Raw genomic sequence first — 18,551 nt, forward strand, 5'->3', positions numbered from 1 at the left:
CCTTGCCATGATCTACGGCTATTCTGCTGTCTCACAGATGTTACTCATTCTTTCTCTCCATAGCACCACTCATGGGAGTCATCTCAAGATGATTGCTTCTATTCCCAGTGGATGTGCCCTTTTCCAAACCTGGGAATCTGCAGTCACAACACTTTGTCTACATTTTTTTTAGTCAAGAACTTTGATAGCACTAGGCTCACATCATGAACAATGATGGAGTGAACAGGATGTGAATTTGGCTGTTGTGCTGTTCTTTCTTCTTTGTCTTGGCTCACACTGCAGGATTTAAATCACATGGCTATATTGACAAAAGTGGCATGACAACCATGGCTATAGCATGATTGGTACCTTGAAGATGCTGGCACAACACTTCCACAAAGCTTGCACAAAACTTTCCCTGCAGCCACACCCACCCGGACCAAAGGGGAAGTATTTGCTCCTATGGCCTAGCAAGGGACTCTTATGTTCAGAGCAAAACAAATCATGCTTTCACTGGTATAAGCGTAGCATAGAGGTCTGCTATGGTTGGTTTGTGGTTGTGTATGAGGAGGTCACCGTGTGAGTGGAAGCCAGGCAGGCTGAGATACAGAAGCATCAGAACCAGACAGTCACTGGCAAATGTAACAGTGCACTGACAAGACAGAGAAAAACCTCAGAGCAGGCAAGGGATCAGGGTGACAGCCAAGATTGCAGCCATAGCACTGACAGTGTTAGTGCGAGAAGCGTTAGAAGCCTGAGGTCCAAAGGTCTGGGACACCCTTGGACCTGGAGTGGTAACCTGGTCTCTCCCTCTCCCTCTGTCCCTCTCCCTCTGTCCCTCTGCCTCCCCTCCCCCTCCCCCTCCCCCTCTCCCTCAAGGTCTTGGAAACCTTGACACCGTACACTTGGGAGTTGTAATGAAAGAACTGTCAAGAGCTGTGGAATTAATTCTACATGGGCAGCACTCCTGCTGCAGACATGATTTCTATAGTGGGAGAAGAAAGGACACTACTGCCATCTGATTAGTAACACTTAGAGTAAAGCTAGGAGTAAGTGTGTATCACATCTGATTAGTAACACTTAGAGTAAAGCTAGGAGTAAGTGTGTATCACATCTGATTAGTAACACTTAGAGTAAAGCTAGGAGTAAGTGTGTATCACATCTGATTAGTAACACTTAGAGTAAAGCTAGGAGTAAGTGTGTATCACATCTGATTAGTAACACTTAGAGTAAAGCTAGGAGTAAGTGTGCATCACATCTGATTAGTAACACTTAGAGTAAAGCTAGGAGTAAGTGTGCATCACATCTGATTAGTAACACTTAGAGTAAAGCTAGGAGTAAATGTGCATCACATCTGATTAGTAACACTTAGAGTAAAGCTAGGAGTAAATGTGCATCACATCTGATTAGTAACACTTAGAGTAAAGCTAGGAGTAAGTGTGCATCACATCTGATTAGTAACACTTAGAGTAAAGCTAGGAGTAAGTGTGTATCACATCTGATTAGTAACACTTAGAGTAAAGCTAGGAGTAAGTGTGCATCACATCTGATTAGTAACACTTAGAGTAAAGCTAGGAGTAAGTGTGCATCACATCTGATTAGTAACACTTAGAGTAAAGCTAGGAGTAAATGTGCATCACATCTGATTAGTAACACTTAGAGTAAAGCTAGGAGTAAATGTGCATCACATCTGATTAGTAACACTTAGAGTAAAGCTAGGAGTAAATGTGCATCACATCTGATTAGTAACACTTAGAGTAAAGCTAGGAGTAAGTGTGCATCACATCTGATTAGTAACACTTAGAGTAAAGCTAGGAGTAAGTGTGCATCACATCTGATTAGTAACACTTAGAGTAAAGCTAGGAGTAAGTGTGCATCACATCTGATTAGTAACACTTAGAGTAAAGCTAGGAGTAAGTGTGCATCACAAACTTTGATTTTTGTTCCCTTGACCTGAGTATCAGGTTTTCAAGAAATGCCAGAAAAAAATTGTGAGGGGTTGGTTTACCGCCCACCCCACCCCCAGAGACCATTAGTGCTGAGAAATAGGCTGCAGGTAGCAAATTTCTTTGTGGAGATTCTGTGTTATTCCCTTCTGTACAGCAGGTCTGTATTAATTTCTTATTTCTAGGATCTGGGTCAAATTGTAGGTCTGGAAAAATGCCAAATAGCTCTATACAGGAATGAAACCAATCAAAGGTTATCAAATGATACCGAGAAAAGGTGCATATAAATTATAATTATAATCATTTTCTGTCTATCATGTAAACCAGTTAGAATTTTGCTACTCTCCTGTGTTCTTCTCTTGCTTCTTAGATTTTATATTTTGAAATATTTATTTTAATCAGACTTCAGAAGAGACCTTTGTACTCAGCTATGTTCCTGTTCAAGTTTCATTCTCAAGAGAGAGGAGTGAAAGGTCACAGATCAGCATGGAGATTTCACAGAGGTTCTTAGGCTCATGACCCAGTTCTGTTGCTGCTCAGATTTCTAAACCCTATTTGGATCTCAGCCAATGTCACTTCAAAGCCACCTTTCCCCTTGGCACAGTGATATCAGGGCCTGATGGTGTGGATTCAGCTCAAGGGTGCTGGCACACAGGCACATTGGAAGGGACCGCAGGTGCTTTCAAGGCTCAGAAAAATAACTTAATTCAAGATAGTGTTTTGGTTTTTAGAATTTTTTTTTTTTCTGAGTGAATCAGGTACTGTGAATCAGGCCCAGAGCTTTGCACAGTCTAAGTAAATACCGTACTTACAGCTGAGCTATGTGCCCCAGCTTTCAATTGTGAAAAGGGGTTTATTTTAACTCAAAAATTAATCATGTAAAACATTAAAGTTTGTTCTCTGTAATGGTTCTGTGATGGCCTACGTTTGCCTCAATATCTCCACTAGAAACATTTGAGGCAACTGGAACTTTGACTATATTCGATTCTGCTTGCAGTTAAAGCTTTAATAGTCCCATACACAAAGGTATTGTTTTCACATTGCAAAGTTAAAAGCAGTTTCTGGCCAGGTGGGATGGCACCTACGCTTGGCAGTCAAGGATGAAGGACAAGACAAGCTTGGGCTCCACAAAGAAATCTGTCTTAACAAACCAAAATTAAGGAAAAACGAGTAGTAGTTTTTACAATGGAGGTGAAGTTGCATCTTATGAGTAAGTGGGAAATCCTTTCCATGACTCTTTACGTGCACTTCAAAGCTCTGCAGTCTAGACACAGTAAGGAGAAAAGGGAAAACAAGAGACTCCTTCAGTGACCAGTGTGTTTGGATGAGGTTAACCAGGCTCTAGGAGGCAGGGACTAAGAAGTGTTTCACTCAGAGAAGAAATGGGAAGTACAGGGAATGGAAAAGAAGAGTGTCTTAGTTACTGTTTTGTTGCTGTGAAGAGGTGCTTTGACGGAGGCAACTTAGCATTTAATGGGTGCCCTGCATACAGTTTTAGAAGGTGAGTCCATGACCATCATTGTGAGAAGCATGGCAGCAGGCAGCCATGGTGCTGGAGCAGTAGCTAAGGACTCAGATCTGATGCACAGGTTGTAGGCAGAGGGGCACAGCCTGAACCTGGGCAGGGCCTTTTGAAACTTTGAAGCCCATTCCCCTCAGTGGCTCACCTCCCCCAACAAGGTCAAATGTTCAAATTCTTGCCAAAATGGTTCTATGCACTGGAACCATGCTGGGACCAAGCACTTAAATATATGAATCTATGGAGGCCATTCTCAAACCACCATAGACAGTTAGGGGTGCAAGAGAGGCACTGGAGTAGATATTTGGAATTACAAGAGAAAGGAGAAAGGGAAGAGCATGTATAAGAAGAACAAGATCACAGTGTAGAACAAGGGAGTAACAGAGTAAGGTTGCATATCACACATCTGTAACCAGGTACTCAGCAAGATCGTGTTTCATAAAATCCAGCATCAGCACCCTTGGCACTGTGCCCAGCAATCGCATTCATCACACTTTTCTCTACTATCAACTTTACTTAAAATATTTCCAGTGAAATTTAAATTGCTTCACTGGACACTTTTAAGTTTATTGCAACAGCATAGAATCAAAGTTTTGGCAAATTCCTCCATCTTTAGTGAGTTGCTTCTGATTGTAATGTCCAGCCTATCCATAGGTACCTGTTGAATCCTTCAGCCATTAGAGGAAATGTGTGTGGACAGATTTGAGAAGTTGGAATGCCGATCTGTCCAATTTGCAGACAACTGGAACAGTGCTAGAAAAAAGAGGAGTTGGGGCGGGGCTGTTTCTCCCTGAGATTGGTTATGACCAGAGAACCAGGGATTCCAGCATGTTCCTATAAACCCTGGATGTGCCCTTTCCCCGCAAATACGCCTTGCTCATCACAATCCTTCATACTTAGATGTGGTATAGATGCTGTTTTACATTTGGAATCTGAACCCAGATGAGTAGACCGTGTATCTAAGCCACAGAGTGTGGCTGGAAAGGCCACAGCTTGGAAGACTTGGAGGCTGAGTAGGGGGCAGAGCGTGATGCACAAAAGGGCAGTAGAGGAAGATGCTGCCTTTTTTTCTTGTTTCTTTGATAATGAAGTCATTGCATAGATTTTGTATAAAGTGAGGAAGTCACTCCTCCAAGGTATGGTTTGAGGGGACGCTCTTTACTGTAGAGATGAGGTAGAGCACATCCACGGGCTCCTGGAAGAGTTCAGAGCAGAGAGAGGAAGTAGTAGACTAAACATGGCCAGAAGATTGGGTCTGGCCATGGTAGTGGTGGTGGTGGGGGTGCAGGGCTGTGGAGGAGGGTGAACAAGAGAGGAGGACCAAGAGATGAAGGCAAAAAGAAAGAGTAAAAGAAAGCACAAGACTGAAATAGCAGGGTTGTACAGGAATGAGAAGCTGCGGGAGGCAAGCCCATGAGCTGGAGAAGGTTAGGGAAAGACCCATTGTGAGAAGAAGTGAGAGCAGCCCCTGGCACGGACGGAGCCTGGAGGGCAGCCCCCAGCACGTGCTTTGGTGTGCTAACAGGCACTTCGTTCAGCCATTTGTCCAGCATTTCTTTTGAACCTGACCAACTGAACAAATTCTGTGAACCTCATTTTAAAAATTGAAACCATCTCTCTGTGCAGCGTGCTTGTTCTACATTTCACTCTCCTTTCTTCAGCGTTACACAGGTTCCCTTCTACAGAAGGACCACAAGTTATGCCATTTGAGAAGAAACTGAAATAAACTAAAATGCAAATGCATTTACCTTTTCTCTACTCCATGCACACAAGGAGGAGAACTGATGCCTACCTCATCACTGCCTGAATCACCTAGAATCTGGGGCTCTCCTCCTCATCACATCCCTGGGTTCTCTGTGGTCACCCTCAGCACTCCTCCAACACTCTATGAGCCCTTCCCCCTCTCAAGGTTAGAGAGACCTTCACATTCTTTGAGGAGATGTGAATCACTACTGCTGTTGCTATTGTGTAATTAGCATAAAGTCCCCCAGCAGTAGTGACATACTCTAAATTCTGCTCTTTTGTTTGTTTTTTTCCTTTTCTACTAAGGCATCATAATACACAATTCAGGTATCATGTCCAACGGCCACCCGGTTTACCCCTGATTCATCCCTAAAGTGGTTTGTTTTTAAATAGATGGAAAGGAAACTCTAGATTAACAGCATTGAAATCCATGTAGTGGTCAGAGTCTGCCATCTGTACACACCCTTCCCTCCAAACCCCAGAGGTCACTGTGTCTGACCAGGTTCAGAATGACTATCGGAAAGTTTCAGGTATGATCCAAGACCAGCAAAGAAAGAGGTGAAGGCTTGTTGGGAGATCCTGCCTCTCATGGCCTCACTCTTCTTAAGCTCAAGGAGGTTCTTTGTCTGGGAACCAATATTGCCAGATTCCTTAGACAGAGTCCATCCAAACAGCGAAGGCTGATTGAAGATGTGTGACTGGTTTCTAGATGAAGTTAGCAGTTAACCTTGTAGAGAGTTGATAAACTTCATGAGTAGCTATCAGAATTGAGCAAGGCATCCTAACTGCATGCAGATTGGCCTCAAAATAATTTCTCTAGATCATATCATTTTTCCAAAAGAAAATGGGTTGGCTTTTGGTGAAAAATACTAAATACGTAAATTCAAGACTCATAAATGATTTGTTTGTATTTTAAAAACAAGTTGGTAATGCCATTAAAGTATTGTTTCTCCAAAGTAGAAGCATCATAAGGAGTACAAACACTGAGTTCCTAAAGCCCCACCTGATTGATATCTCGAAGTACAGTGTAGCAGAGATTACAGGAACTGAATGCCAGCTCTCTGCTGAGGGGAGGAGTGTTTATGGGCAGTTGGAAGATTTTGTCAGGATGATTTCCTCCTTCATGCATCTTAAACAAATGGACAGATGCTGTTGGTGAAGCTCCTGGGATTCAGTGTTCTCTGCCAAGAACACAACATTCATTAGACACTGTGGGCTATGAATTAGGTTTCAAACACTGGAGTAACTATCAAAATCTGACTACTTTATTCTCCAGTGATCAAATGGAAAGACGATTGGAAGGGAGGTTGTATTGAAATAACTCCAAGGAAGTTGTGATGGGTATCAAAGGGAAGGCCCAAAGGGTTCCCCACTAGTCGGTCAAGTTCAGTGTGTATCATTAAGCGCACTGTGAAGAATAAGGGAAATTTAGTATTTAAGCTAGCATCTATCATTGTTATTAAGCTAAATAAATAGCAATCTCCACAATGTTTTTACATTTTTTATGAGAATGTGCTTCAGTAGTTGTGAGCTTTGTCTTCATTTATCAATACTTTAAACTTTCTGGGGAGACATGATTTTTGCACTACCTGTGGTCTCATGGCCTCCAATGTCTTTCTATTCCTTTTGGAGAAGTTCAAGTGGTATTCTGAACCATGCAAATACCCAGCTGACTGACAGGCAGTGGGCAATTCCAAGGCAGTGGTGATGGACCCTCCATGGCTCTTTTGGGGTCTCCTCACCATGTCGTGTAACCTGGGAGTCATTAGTTAGCACCAGGCGGTGGGGGTGGGGGGCTGGACACCTCCTAAGTGGTTGGTGTCCCACTTTAACTCAAATCAGTAGATCTCCATTCTCACTCAGCAACTGACCTTTCATGTAAATGTGTTCTAAATTTAAAACCCACCAGTGTTACACTGGAGACTCAAGACTGGGTTATAATAGTAACTGTTTAACATTTGTTCATCTCTGGCGTTCACAAAGAGAGGTTGCCTCCCTTGAGCAATGTGCCATCCAGAAAGTAGAAAGAAAAGATAATGGAAAATATATTTTATTATTTATACTCAAAAAATTCTAAATGATATCATTTAACAGTGTTAGGAAGAGGAGGCAGGTGTGAGTGAGTCCATCTTTCTTCCTCTGCACCAGATTCCCAAAGGCTCTCCAAGAGGGGGCTCTCTCCACACGGTGTCCTAGTGTCTGCGTCTGCAGATGGAAGCCTGAGATTCAAGGGTCCTCAGCTGAAGAAGAGGGGAGCCCAGTGAAACTCAGACCCATGCACCATCTATGCCTGCTTGGCATTCTTTCCAGAGAGAGAGAGAGAGAGAGAGAGAGAGAGAGAGAGAGAGAGAGAGAGAGAGAGAGAGAGAGAGAGAGAGAGAGAGAGAGAGAGAATGGACCAAAGGGATCTAGGATTTGAAGGGGAAAGACAAAGTGCAAGAATGAAGAAGGTAGGAGTTGTGGGCTTAGGAGTTAAAGAGGAAGTGAAGGAAAAATGGGTAAGGGCAGAGAGGGCCACAGAAGAGCACATGGGCGCTTTGTGACAAGACACTTCACCTTTCCTGAAAATGTACTTTCTTCATAAGATCACGGTAAAGAAGACACATTAAAACTAGAATGCAAACTTAATGATGAGGTTAAAGAAAAAAATCATTCCTCTATGAAAAACAGTCTTGGTGCTGGTAATTTTGAGACGATTGAACACTAAGGGAAAGGCAAAAAGGCTCTGTTTCCATTTTACCTAAATACCTGCCTCTCTCCCCTCTCCATTTTTTTTTTTTTTTGGCTCAGGGGAACATCCCTGCCTATCCCCTAAATGAACGTTTTAAGCCTTTCCGACAGTAACACTTTAACAACGTAGCTTTACCATTCTCCCTTTTGATTACTGAGCATGAGTCTTCCTGTGACCTTTGTCTTGGCAAACCAGTTTTGACAATTTAGGCTTAAGGGTAGCCGATACCACTGCTGTGTTTCTCATAAAGTAAACAGGATGAAAAACAGACTGAAGGTCGTTGGTGCCCCTTGCCTACCTGTGGGAGGCTTTGCTTTGCCTCACACTGGGCCGTTTACTTCTCTTCACTCTGTTACAGAAACCCCAAGATGGATTTTTGATGAAAATAAAGTCGAGATGCCCAGAGGAGTAAGTGGGAAGAAGAGCTTCACCAAGAGATTAAAATGAGAGGAAAGAAGACAGAGTGGTTGGAAGTGAGCAAAACTCATTCAGTCTGTGCGTACACGATGAGATGACAACACAGTCTTGGCTCAGTGTTGAAGTAAATAACTCTGAGCTTAAAAGCTTAAATTGTCTATTATTTGCCAATTACGCTCATGAGTAAGATGTAAAAGTGTGCATTTAATGTGTGGTGGTTGGCTTAAAAGCTTTGTGAGAGCAAACTAACCAGCTCTTGGGATAGTTCCAAGCATCTGATGTTTGATGGTTGCAGAAACAGAATTCTAGGATGCAAACTGCGTTTTCTTTTTGCATGTATGAAGGTGACTGAACCAAGATTAGTGTGTGGTCCAGCAATGGTGCCATTATCCAAGGTGGTGACAGCATGGGCTCCTTTATCTGCCTGCCGCCAAGGGCAGCTTTCTACTAGTCTTGAGGAAGGTACAGGGAGAGAAAAGGGATTCAATAAATGTGAATATTCCCTGTGATGGTCAGGATGTGAGGCTAGTAGGCTCCTATATTACAAAGATGGAAAGCATCTGTCTGTAGACCAGTGCAGGCGAGGTGGAGAGTGAAGAGACTCTCTTTAGAAGCTACCTAGCCTCTTCTTTCCAATATCTTCCTTTAAAATATCAAAGTCACGTAGAACTCAGTACTGTGCTTATAATATGAAACTACAGTCTCTTCCTGATGTTTATGTTCATTCAATTAGAAAATATTACAAATATCTAAATATTTAGCTTGTCACTTCTGAAATTTAATGACCGTGAAAGTGTCTACGAATCACTTGAAGAATTATAGAATTTACACATACATATACAGCCACAATCACCAATGTTGTCTTTTGGGGGTCCTCACACTTTGGAAGACTTGAGTGGAAATTATAAATGGGAAGGTACTGTAGTACCAATAATGACCACTGGATGGCAGGATGCTAACACCTTTGATTTGCTGTTTTTCTAACTTCTGTATCCACTCTGGAAACGGCTTTCACAATCCTTTCATTTTCTGTGAAGACTTTTTGTTTTGTTTTCAAAAAATATTTGCATGTATTTTTATGGGTAGTAAGTGAATATGTATGAGGTCAGTCAAATATTTCAGTTGTAGAGATACATTTTTATGAAACTTGACTCAATAATAACCTTTCTGAGTAATAGTTTTCTGTGTGCAAGTCTAGACCAGAAAGATCTTTATTCTAAATTCTAAAGTATTAGACTAATGTGAATTATCTGTATGTTAGTTAATTGTGGGTGAATATTACTACATCCACCTATGAATGTAGACAGAGAGGTCAGCTCATTAACCCTGAACCTTAGAGCTTCCTGGGGAAAGAAAATGAAGATTATTCAGTTTTCATTTCCAAGAGGTTTTTGAAAAAGCACAACAGAATTCTTGCCACGAAGCTGAATGGATTCTGGAAAATAAGAAACTTGGATTTCAGAAGTAATCGTCTCAGCTCACCTTTCCAAAGCTCAGGATTAAAAAGCTCTGATGAGCACCACTTTAAATAGGATTTGAGGAAATCCTGTCGGAAACTAGGGTCATCTTTCTGTAGATCTCTACGACTAGCGTGCATCTGGTTAGAGTAGGAATATTTTTTAATTGTGTACTTAGTGCTAATATTTAAGGGAATATCTACCTGAATTGAAAAAATTTAGAAAAATACTGTTTAGAAAAAGAGTTTGTAATTCAAAATTATCTGGAAATGAGTAAGAGTCTAAGACTTATACATAATCTCTTTTCCTAAAACGATTTTTTTTTGTTTTTTTGTTTTTTGAGACAGGGTTTCTCTGTGTAGCCCTGGCTGTCCTGGAACTCACTCTGTAGACCAGGCTGGCCTCGAACTCAGAAATCCGCCTGTCTCTGCCTCCCAAGTGCTGGGATTAAAGGTGTGTGCCACCACATCAGGCTCCTAAAAAGATTTTTATTACTTTTGTTTCAAATCCGATTTCTTGTTTTTAGAGCTCTTTACATAAATAAGTACCTTTCAAAATAAAATAAAAAAAATCCTGGTCAATCCCAGGCTTTTAAATATCCTAAGAAAATGTACTGAGTGCTCAGGATATGGGATGCCTTGCCCGTTAGTGCCAGGAGCCATGAGAACCAGGAAAGAACCCGGAGGCTCAGGATCTAGGATTTCTGACGTGTCAGCATCCAGAGATGGAACGCTGTGGGTGTTTAGGAGGAAGAGTCGGTTTTCTTTCGGGAGGTGGCCACTGAAGATATATCATGGGTGATTCTACACCCAGGCAAATAGGGGCACCACTAACTGGATTGAATGGGTTAGTGTGTGAGTGTGTGTGTGTGTGTGTGTGTGTGTGTGTGTGTGTGTGAGAGAGAGAGAGAGAGAGAGAGAGAGAGAGAGAGACTAATAATGGTGTTGGAAAGGGAATGTTGTTAGGGGAGGGAGGGATCCAGGGGGAGTTGAGAGCAAAATAGGAGTAGATATGGCCAAGATACATTGCAGTCAAGTGTGGCAGTCTGAATAAAAATGGGCCTCTATAGACTCATATACTTGAATGTTTAGTCACTAGGGAGTAAAATTGTTTGAAGGGATCAGAAGAGGTGTGGTCTTGTTGGAGGAAGTGTGTCACTGGGGGTGGAGGTGGGATTTAAGGGTTCAAAGGCTAAATTCCAGGTTTCGACTCTCCCTCTTTGCTTGTTGATCAGAATGCAAAACTCTCAACAACTGCACTAGAGTCTGCCTATGTGCTGCCATGTTCCCTGTCATGATGATAATGGATTAGGCCTCTGAAACTATAAGCTATCTCCAAGTAGAAGCTTTTCTAAGAGTTGCAATGGTCAAAGTGTCTCTTCACAGCAGTAAAACAATGTCTAAGTTGACTAAGGCAAATATGTAATTTTCAAAGACAAAAATGAGATGATAATTCCTCAACTCTATATGTGTAAACTTTTAATTAGTTCAATAAAGTCACACGTGCATGAAAATTAACTAATTGGAATCTAATTTATGTATAGGGCCGTACAAAAAATAAAGCATTTTCAAATATTTTCACATCTTCAATTGTTCTAGAAATAGTCTGCAAAGTGCTGAAGCAGAGAACAAAATTTAAGCAATCGGGTCACTGCATGAATGGTCTTCTAAAGGTCTATTAGTGGAGTTTATATTTTTATGGTTGTATGTATGTAGTGTAAACCTATGATTTGATAGTGGCTGTGTCATGCTGGTGTTGGGGTTAGAAGTTATCACTGGGAACCTGAAGTTTCTTTTCCTACAACCAAAGACAATGGTGTTTTTAGTTCATCTGTTCTTCATGAAATCAAAGACAAGGTCTAGAAGGTAAGACTTCATATCTTGAAATATTCACATGGTATTTCGAAGATTCTATATTTAAAAAATGCAAGGCTTTTCTGTCTGTCATTGTTGACCTATGAAGCAGATTTTGTCCCTAATCATGTGACTGATACCACACATCATTTGCGGTGATTGGAGATTGGAAATTGCTTCTCTAGTTCCCGATTCTTCCTAGAGAGTTGCATGTTTTGTGGCTACCCCAGTGTTGAGAAAGGAAGGACTAACTCCACCTGTCACGGTCCCAGGTACTCATTTCAGCCTGTGCTCAGACATTTAGCTCTGGGGTCTGTCTGTGCTCTTTACTTATCTATGAGCTAACAAAACCAGAGCTGCATCTATTTAGTTTACAATTATATTGCAATTGTCCAGTTTTATTAAACCCCTGGAGCTTAATAAATAACCTCAAAACATTTGCTTCATGCATTGGATTATGAAGAGCTAATACCGATTGCTAAGACTGATTCAATGTAATTCACTTCTAAAACCCAGAGACCTAAGCACCATCCCACCACGCTCAATTCCCTCATGCCGCAGACTTCATCTGCACCCTCTCCACGCTGTGCTGCTTCATGGGAAGATAAAGAGAGGCAGCTTTTTCAATAACAAAAATCCAAGCAGCAGGTGCTGTCCAGGAAATGAAAATTACATGGTCCCCAGGGGTTAGAGGTCGTGTTCACTTCATTCATTGTCAAATCATCACCATCATTTAGAATGCATACACAATTTTTTGGTGTTCAATAACTAGTGAACAAATGAAGTGCACAATAGGAGACAAGTTGATATCTTTTGATAAAGATGCTTTAATTTTGCAGCAGGCTTAGTGGGAAGGTTTTAACCTCCACAGTAGTCCATATCTTCAAGGTATCTCAGACTGCAGAGATAGCTCCATTATTCAAGTGTTTGCCATGAAAGACTTGAGTCTGATGGTCAGAGAACATATTTTTAAAAGGCCAGATATGGTAGTTCTGAACTTGTTGTCTTAGTGCTAGGGAAGTGCAGTTGGACAGATTCCAGGAGCTCCTTGTCCAGCCAGCCACCGTTCACAATTCTCCCTAGAGCTACGATTATTTGTATGTAGCACCTTGATGTGGGAGACAGCATTCAGGAGACCAGGGGAACTAGGAATCTGAGGGAATGGGAGGACTGTGATGGCAGAGAACAAGGAAAGAGGTGTGTGTGTGTGTGTGTGTGTGTGTGTGTGTGTGTGTGCGCCTACCTGCCTTCCTGCCTGTCTGCCTGCCTGCCTGCCTGCCTGTCTGTCTCTTTGCCTTCCTGCCTCTCTTTGAGTCTCAATGTCTTGAGATTTTATAATGTAGGGGAGGCAAACCATTACCTGTACTCTACCGGCTTAAAGTCTGAGCTGAGCATGAGTATTGAGTTGACACAGGTAATGGTAATTGAATGAGATGAAGAAATATGAATTTCACATGACATTGGACCTGTCATAAGGAAGGAGAAACATATTCTTGTGGTAGATTCAGCCAAGAGACGCAGTACAGAGAAGTAAATTGTGTGAGGAGGACTAGAGGATAGAGGGGTGTTTTAGGCAGGTTTGGCTGTATAGAACTCTCCATGCTGAAACCCTTAGACACAGAATGTTCCTATGTAAGTGGTCTGCGGAAGTTGTCCTTCACACTAGAGTGTGCTTTTCCTATTTTTAGGAAGAAAAGGCAAGGTTAAAATGTCCTGCTTTTATTGACTGGTTTTGAGATGCCTTTATGACAGTGTCCCCTGGGTCAAAGTGGTGTTTTCTATAACTTCAGTAGTGTCCTTCAAGTGTTGAATCAGAACATTGCACGGTGTTCTGGGGGCTCTTGACCAGCATTTCTTCTCAATGCAATTTAGCAAACAAAACAAAACAAAACAAAACAAACAAAACCTCCCAAACCCATGCCTTTTCTAGCTTTCAGGGTTCTCCAACCAGCACGCTAAGTTGTAAGGAACTAAAATTCCCATATGAATTTTGGGAAGCAGAGTGACTTTCTTCAGATTCAGTTAGGGCAGGTGTGATTTTTCAGTCCCTAATGAGATGTGGAAGCTACAAGGGCTGTGTCCTGGAGAAAAGTGTCTGACTGTTTCAAATGTGCCACCCTTGGTTCCCAAAATGGGTTGACTTAAAATCTCAACAAGTCAAGCAAGCTGCTTGCCAACTAACTGTTCTGAGCAAAAGCAATTCAGGTGAAATTCAGTTCAAATTCTAATGCTAATTAATGATCATGTAGTTTACCCAGGCCTAGCCTGCCATTGTTAGAAGTATCTCATGTGGTCAGTAATTACCCAAGGACCATAATGCCATGGCACACTGAGAGGGCAAATTTATATGGGCAGAGCCATACATAATCAACCTCTCAAGAGCATGAAGGAGGGCGGCTTTCACAGCAGTAGTAAAAGCAGACTCTTCTAAGAGGGAGGAAGGGTAGCCTCAGCTGATTCCTTTTAAATTACCTTAGTAAAATATAGTCAGTTGATCCAGAGAGACACTAAGTCCATTCCTACCTTATGGAGGAATCTGGATTTGAGAGAGTTAAGAAATGTGGTGAGAAAACATTGTGGCAAGGGCAGTAAACTTGCCGCTGACCTGGGTAGGAAGGACAAACAGCTTTGTGACTGACTCTACTGTCCTTTGTCCTGCTGGCACACAGCAGGGCGAGTGTTATCACATTTACGAGGATTTCACCTATGCTACTGATCCCAATGAATTATCCACAGTTTACTGGAGCACAGTGAATATTGAGGATATAAGGATATTGAAGATTTGTTACTTTTTTATTAAAATTGTATTAACTTATTTTGTATATGTGTATGTACATGCATGAGCACAAGCACACAGGCCAGAAGACAACTTTTGGAGTTGAGTTTCTTCTTCTACCATGTGGGACCTAGGAATTGAACACAGGTCAGCAGGCTTGTCAGCAAATGTCTCTTCCAGCTAAGCTATCTCTCTGGCCCAGATATGGATTTATGTAAGAGTATAGATGACCTGCAATGTCTAGGAAAAGGAGGAAGAGGAGGATCCCCACAGTGGCCAGACTTTGCCAGCAGCAATGAGAGAACACTTTTGCCAGTGAACGTGAAGCTATTAATTCAGTCAATTTAGTTTTGCCTCAGAGTTCTTTGTGACTCTCTCTATGTCAAATCCTAAAACTTCATCAGAGTAGATGTGTATGTCTTTGCTTTTCTCCTTGAGTTGGAAATCTGGAGAATGTATGAAACCCTGTTTTAAAAAAAGAAAAAACAAACAAAACACCTGGGAATGAGACTGAGGGGAGAGCTTCATCAACAAAGTGCTTGGCCATGAACATGAACTTGAGTTTAGCCAAGTATGCCTGAATTCCATTTCTTTCACGGGACGTGGAGGCCAGATAATCCCCGTACCTCGCTGGTCAGCCAACCTAGCCCACATGGTGAGTTTCAGGTCAGTGAGAGATTCTGTCTTAAAATAAAAGGTGGGCAGCACCTGTGGAACAATATCCAAGAATATATTCTGATATCCACTCAGACTCATCACACACACACACACACACACACACACACACACACAGACACACACACACACACACAGACACACACACACACACACACACACACACACACACACACACGGCATTAGAATGGAATTATGTGTACAGAGTTGCTGTAGTGAAAGCTTTTTTCCATGTTCAGGTCACAGGGGAACTGCCATGAGTACATATCTTTAAAGCTTTCAAGTAGTAATGGGGGAACCAAAGTTGGAACCTTTGGTATCAGCAGTCCAAGTGCTGACCCTACTGTTTGGTAAATCCACTCTCTAAAGATTCCTAGACTAAGTTCCTTCCTGACATTTGCATCAGTTCAGAGGCTTCTGTTCAGACATCCTTTCTCCTTTATTTAAACCTGTTTATATCTTACTGCTTCTTTCTTGAACTGTTTAGAACCTTCCAGGTTACCCACTGCATGGCTTCTCCTTACTTCCCTCACCTCACTCTGCCGTCTTCCAATATATTTTACCCAACCTCCCCACTTTTCATCAGTGCCTTTTTGGAGCTACCTCTCCACAATGTCATGGTAAGCACTGTTCTTAGTCATTATTAACAAGTAAAGGTGTTGTCGACCTTCTAAATGGTAGACCAGTAGTTCATTAGAAAATGCCCTATGCTAAGCCAAATGATGGAAGTAGGGCTAGCTGTGCTGAAGGCATCTCCCAGTGTGATAAACCAGCCCTCCCAGCAGCTGTGCAGTGAAGGAATTATAAATTCTTGCTGAAGTACATGAACAAAACATTCTGCTTTCTTCTTAGAACTACGTGTCTACAAAGCAGAAACCAGAAACAAAATGCTTTTAAGCGTTCTTCATTTCCTTTTAAGTTAGTGCTGCAGGAAGCTTTTGTAAACTACTAGAACACAAGTTTTAAAGCTTTCCCATGTGCCTGGGTTCCTTTACAGCAGAAAAATCCTCAAAACATTTTAGAGGAACAAAAGCAAATTGTCTGTAGAAATAAAAAAAAAAATTGAAAAAAAAAACCCTAAAGAAATCAGGTTTGAAGGGTAGGGTGAAGCTAACAGCGGAAGAAATAGGAAGATTGAAGTTGGAAAGCAGCACAAAAATAGATCTGAATGAGCAGAAAGCAGAAAGAAGTCAAGCATTAAAGCATTGTCTTGTTAGAGCTGGAAGGAAGGGTAAGTCTGGATATCATAGAGAAGAGAGGACAAGGAGGTGGCAGTCAGAGTGCCAGCAGGAAAGGCTATATGACCCTGTTAACAAAAGTGTTGAATTTTTGTTTCTTAGAAACATTTTAACTATAGGAAGCCATTCTTAAGGTTTGACTGGGATCATCTGGTAGCATCCTTTTACATTTCTGTTGAAAATTGGAGCCCACACTTGACTTATAACCCCTCATGAATCCTGGTACACTCAACAGTAAATGTGGGTCTGAATACTAACAGAAGACCAACACATGAAGCATTGTGGTGATTTAAGACCAGTGTTTGTGGTTATTTGGCTCAGCTCTCCTGTTGGGGTATAGTAGTAGCACCTAGACTAGACCAGTTCTCTGTTATCCTAAAGAGTTGTTTTGGTTTTGCAGCACTGGGAGTAGTGTAGCAGTGACACACATTTGTGAGGCAAGTGCTCAACTACAGAGCTAAAGGTTTGACCCTAGGCCATTCCTCATCAGGTCTCACCTCTAGCAAGATGCTTAGCATTTTTAGGCCCTGGTAGCATGTACCAATTGTGGCCTCTAATTATGGTGAAAAAAGAAAATATCACTCTCAGCCCTAAGCATCAGTTTAGGGGACTCTATCTATTTAGCTGGAATCAGTGATCTCAAAATTAAATATTTCTATAGCTGTGGTTTCAAAGCTAATGTCAAGGACAGAACCCTTATTTACATGTGGGTAAGAACGGCAATGACAGCTGTCTTCTTAGCCTTTATTACAGGCTTAGCTTCACATGTGTTCCTTCTTCTGATCCCTCATAAAGTAGTTATCCGTTGCTGCTGTGAGATTTATTTGGAGGTAAGACTTAAATGTGTCCAAAGGTGACTCAAGTTTGTCTCGGGTAATCCTGAAAATCAGATGCCTCCAAGCTCTTGACTTTAAAGGGCTATCTGCTCCTTTTCCCAAGTTACTTAATTCAGAGAAACTGAAATTTCTCATTGCTGACTACAGCATTAAACAGTAATAGCTATATAGAATACCCACCAAATTTAGAGAATACTACTTGGGATATTTAGATTTGTAGTTTGTGGGTGCTTGGTCCCTATTCACTTTAGTGGTGGGCAGGCAGATGTAAGAGACTTGGATAATAATGATACCAGGAAACCAAAGCAGCTCCATGGGGAGGCTTCCGTGGGTTGCTAGCCAGAAAAAGGAGAGATGATTCAGAGAGAAATTCTGGGATCAAAGTAATGTGCAGTGTTTTGGGAGTGAGCTGTGATCCATAAGTCACCAGAAAGTCTGGGAATCCAGAAACTGAATTGCATCTTTATGGTCAACTACTTAGGACATCAGAGACATTCTATACAATGTTCTAACAATGTTCTATAGAGCCGGAGAGATCATAGCCCTTGTTGCTCTTGCAGAGGACACAGGTTAAATTCCCATCACCAACCTGATGGTTTACAACTATCTGGAACTCCAGTTCCAGAGGATCCAGTGACCTCTTTTGATTTCCATAGGCATCAAGCATACATCTGTTATACATATGTACATACATACATACACACATACATACGCACATATAAACATACAAACAAACATACATACAGACAGACAAACATTCCTCACATAAAAGAAAGTACGTAAATTTAATAAAATATTAAACCATTTTCCACTTCAAATGAGTATGGAGGCCTCTCTGTTCTGACAAATGGAAAGCCAAGACCCCTGTAATACAGGATTTCACTGACTGATGAACCACACTAAAGGATGACTAGGCTTATATCCTCCTTGAAGGGCTTTTTCAGCATCAGCACTATGGACATTTGAGATCAGATGATTCTCTGTTGCATGGGCTATCTGTTGTATTGCAGTTTTCTGGGACTGATATAGAACCTCAGAAAGGAGGGAGGAGGCTCATGAGAAGTATATATCACATATTTGGGAAATCTGAAACATACAAGATTCATGAGGGCCCCCTCCCTCAGACTATAGAAGCAGAACTGCTGGGGAGGAAACTAACCAGCAAGGACTGCAGGGAAGAACTTCTCTAAATTGTAGGGCTTGAAGGTCCTACGGAGAGCTCCAGGGATGCAGCCTTCATGCATTGTTGCCCCCATGCTGTGGTGAGTTTTACAAGGATGAACCTGCATATGAGTTGTTCTTGCTCCTGCAAGCAGCCATTACCCATACTCTTGTAAGTAACCCTAGTGACCTTGTTGGCTCACCAAATTGCCATTTGCTT

General features: G+C 41.7%; 1 long non-coding RNA gene across 2 annotated transcripts in view; it reads left to right on the forward strand.

The window, feature by feature from the left end:
* Positions 1-8,339, forward strand: part of Gm29883 — a 38,672-nt gene extending 30,333 nt beyond the window's left edge. For both annotated transcript variants that reach the window (XR_390426.2, XR_881138.2), the window contains exon 4: positions 8,277-8,339. This is a non-coding gene — a long non-coding RNA (predicted gene, 29883). The remainder of the gene's footprint in view (positions 1-8,276) is intronic.
* The last annotated feature ends 10,212 nt before the right edge of the window (positions 8,340-18,551 follow it).

This window comes from Mus musculus, chromosome 4, assembly GCF_000001635.26.
Source record: "Mus musculus strain C57BL/6J chromosome 4, GRCm38.p6 C57BL/6J".
Taxonomy (NCBI): Eukaryota; Metazoa; Chordata; class Mammalia; order Rodentia; family Muridae; genus Mus; species Mus musculus.